Consider the following 4,240-nt stretch of genomic DNA (forward strand, 5'->3'; position numbering starts at 1 on the left):
CACATCGATCTAGCTGGTAACACCTCATATCACTTTGCGGCCTCACGCACGGTATCCCCACGGGTGTCGTCTTACCTTTTCCCGGGACCGTTTGCGCCTTTTGGCTCGCGTATATGAAAGTGTCGCTAGCATCCATATGATAAAGAGCCCGGGCTGACATGACTAGTCGTAAACCCAAAGTGGCACAGACTTACAGGGACAGGCATCCATGACCCAGCTTCGAACGTGTCGGTCATCAGCAAGTGGGTCCGGGCTGTAGCACTGGGCTAGCAGGACTCCGGTAAACCGGGCTGTAGCGGGCTAACAGGACTCCGGTACTCAAAGCGTGACATTTCCCCGAAGGGACAGACACAGGAACGAAGAAGGACACATGCCGGCCAGCCTAGGTGTTCCAGAGCAGTAGCAAGCTACCATGTCTCAGCGGTAACACTAGGAGACATTTCCCGGTAAGAGAGGCTACTAAAGATAAACAACTAGATAGTCAGATCCCACACATACCAAGCATTTCAATCATACACACAATATGCTCGATATGTGCAAATACAACGAAGCATCACAACATGACTCTACGACACAAGTACTTTATTTAAGGCTCAGGGAGCCATACATAACATACACAAAGGTACGGGTCTCACGACCCAACATACAAGTCATACAGTCATACAAACCAGCAGCGGAAGTAACTTATCTGAGTACAGACAACTAGTAAAATAAAAGAGGCTTGGGAAGCCTAGCTATACTACGTGGTCCTTCACAAGCTCAGGGTTACCACCTGGGTCTTTAGCCTACTCGTTGATGTCAACGTCTACATAGAACCCATCAGAAGGGGTTGCAGCGTCTTCTGTAAAAATGTAGATTATAGCAACATGAGTACAAGGGTACTCAGGAAGTCTTACATCAGATCCTACATACATGCATGTTATCAAGAAGGGTTGGTGGAGTTATTGCAGCAGGCCAGCTTTGACTCTTGGCTAGGCTATCCTACGATACTCCAACTTGAAATGGTTTTGCGCACACGAGTCCACTACTCACCACTTCAATACACCACCGAGGATCCACCTCCGTCTTCCTACGGAAGAGCCATCCTCGGCACTCACTCTTATCTTGAGGCTTTTAGTAGTTTCCATTTACTTGTCTATGAACTGTATAGGCAACCAAGTAGTCCTTTACCGCGGACGCGGCTATTCGAATAGATCATGTTAACCCTGCAGGGGTGTACTCCTTCATACACGCTCTCACCACTTATCGTCGTTTACACGACATGTACTCGGCAACCTTCAAGCGGAAGCCCAACGTGGGTGTCGGCCACGACCTACCTATTCACCTAAACCTCCAGTCCAGGTTTATCGCCTATTCAGGTTCCATCCGCAGGGAGTCCGGCCGAGGTTTCCCATACGGCCCCGAACGATGTGAACAGGGTTCCCGAGATACCTAACGGGTATTCGGTACACCCGGCCACGTACCTACCGCATCACAGCCCACCCCTACGGTCAGCGCTGTCCACGGCCTCCAGTAGGCTACAAACACCAGAAACTACTTGCAACTCCTGGACGGAGAACTAGGGTGAATAAGAAGTCGAGAGGGTCCATTGGTTTCGGGCCCAATGCATGGTAGTAGCTGATTCTTAAATCACACATACAGATCTCAGTGCTTAAGGTCGGCTTCAATGAAACAACCCACCATGTACTCCTACATGGCCTCTCATTGATACCTTTACCAAATCGTGTTCACCACACCACTCTCATTACCGACATAATCATTTCACTCTAGCCCATCACCCAGATGAACCAGACCTGACACGACTCTAAGCATAGCAGGCATAGCAAGGTAGGAACAACACATACATATGGCTCAATCAACTCCTACACATGCTAGTGGGTTTCATCTAGTTACTGTGGCAATGATAGGTCATGCAGAGGAAATGGGTTCAACTACCGTAGCACACAGCAGTTTGAATCGCGTTGTCTTAATGCAGTAAAAGAGAGCAGGAGCGAGAACATGGGATTGTATCGATATGATCAAATGGTTGGTTGCTTGCCTGATGGTTCGATGCACGGATACGGTTCTTCGTTAGGGTAGTCACGGTACTCCTCGGGGACAGATCCTGTCGTAAAGGATAACGATACACAGGCATCACCAAACAATGTGCAACAATATGATGCATGCATGAAACATGGCAATATGAGTGTGTTGGGCTAATGCAACTAAAGCCAGAAGGGTTTGAACAAATTTGAGTCAAAGATTCAAATTTCAATTTCAAATATGGCCTTTTAAAGTGCTTTTCCTTGTTCTGATTAAAACATCCATTTAACTTGTTGGATCATGCATGAAAATAGTACAGATGGATAGATTGGATTTTTCTGATCATTTTGCATATATAATTTGTCCAATTTGGAGTTACAGAATAAAAGTTATGAATTTTTGAAGTTTAATTAATATTCTGGAATTTCCTGATTTAATTTAAATCCAGAAATATCATTTACTGCGTCAGCCTGACGTCACAGTGACATCAGCAGGTCAACAGGGCTGGCTCGGGTCAAACCTGACGTGTGGGGTCCACACGTCAGTGACACAGGGGCTAATCCCGTGTTGACCCGGGCTGGTTAGCTTTGACTAAGCCCTGGGGCCCACTTGTCAGCGTCAGTAGGTGGTGGTTTAGTGGCTAATTAACTAGGCCATGTCAGCTCGCCGGAGTTCTGGCCGGCGGCGACCATCAGTGCGGCGGCGATAGTGGTTTTGGTCGTTTCGGCCACCAAATGAACCGCGGAGGCCACCGGAGTGAAGCTGAGGACGACCCGCGGCTCTTGGCGGAGTCCGTTTGGGGTCGGGGTGGCCGGAGTCGACGGCGGCGAGCTCGGCTGCGGCGGCCGGGGTTCGGTCGTGCACGGGAACGGTGTTGCAGGGTGTTAGGGGGGGTGTTGGAGCGTGCTACGTGCTCCTAGTGAGATGTGGAGCACGATGGCGTGCTCGGTTGGGCGCTACGGCGATCGTGGCCACGACGGCGACATCGCCGGCGGCGTGAAGCTTTCGGCCGCGGTGGGGCTAGGGCCTAGGGGTCGGGAGAGAGCAGGGGAGAAGGGGGAAACGGTGGCGTAGCTCACCGCGGTTGCAGTGGGCGTCGAAGCGGGCTCGGGGACGCGTCGGAGACGATGAATTTGACGGCGACGGTGGTCGGAGTCCGAAGGGGGGGAACGGCGACGTGGCGGCGATGCAGGGCTTCCGGGGACCCGTGGAGCGGTGGGGAGGAAGAAGGAGTTGAGGCGGAGCTTCTGAGCTAGTCGGGGAAGCGAGGGGTGGTCGGAGACGGTGGCTAAGGCGAACGGCGGCGACGGTGAGCTTCGGCCGTGAGAGAGAGAGAGTGAGGGAGAGCCGGGGGAGAGTGAATGGGGTGTCGGCGAGGTCGGGGCGGCGACCAGAAGACGATCCACGCGGCGCAACGGCGACCAGGGCGATGCAGAGAGGCTGGGTGGTGCGTGGCGAGCTCGGGCGCGCCATGCTCACCTCCCTGCCTGCTCTGGCGAGGGGAAGCAGCTGGCTGGCACGGGCCAGCACAGTGCTGGGCCGGCTGGGCTGGGCCGCACAGGTAAGTCTTCCCCTTTCTTCATTTTCTGTTTTTATTTAATATAACTGCGACTTTGTTGAATTAAATAAAATACCTAGGCAACTCCAAAAATCACCAAACTACTCCTGGTCCATAGTTGGATTATTTCCAACATGAAACATTTTAGTTTGGAGATATTTGAGCATTTAAATATTTTATATAATTTTAAATGCCCAAATTCAAATAGTTATGATTTAATTCAAAACCCTAGGATGGCCTAGGAAAATGTGCACCACTTTTGGCAGAGGTTCTGAACCAAGGCAAAAATGATGGGCATTTTAGAAGGGCATTTCAGGTTCATTGAAAAATTATTTTAGTAAACCCTAGTTGGTTTCAGAGGGGACTGGGGGTTCTGTCATCCCCATTTCAAGTTTCTGATGAATGAGTAAACATGATGCAACACTCTAATGCATAACTAGCTAGGGTGTGACATAGACTATCCTACGATACTCCAACTTGAAATGGTTTTGCGCACACGAGTCCACTACTCACCAATTCAATACACTACCGAGGATTCGCCTCCGTCTTCCTACGGAAGAGCCATCCTCGACACTCACACTTATCTTGAGGCTTTTAGCAGTTTCCATTTACTTGTCTATGAACTGTATAGGCAACCAAGTAGTCCTTTACCGCGGACGC

The sequence above is a fragment of the Triticum dicoccoides genome, chromosome 6B (genome assembly GCF_002162155.2).
Source record: "Triticum dicoccoides isolate Atlit2015 ecotype Zavitan chromosome 6B, WEW_v2.0, whole genome shotgun sequence".
NCBI classification, from domain to species: Eukaryota; Viridiplantae; Streptophyta; class Magnoliopsida; order Poales; family Poaceae; genus Triticum; species Triticum dicoccoides.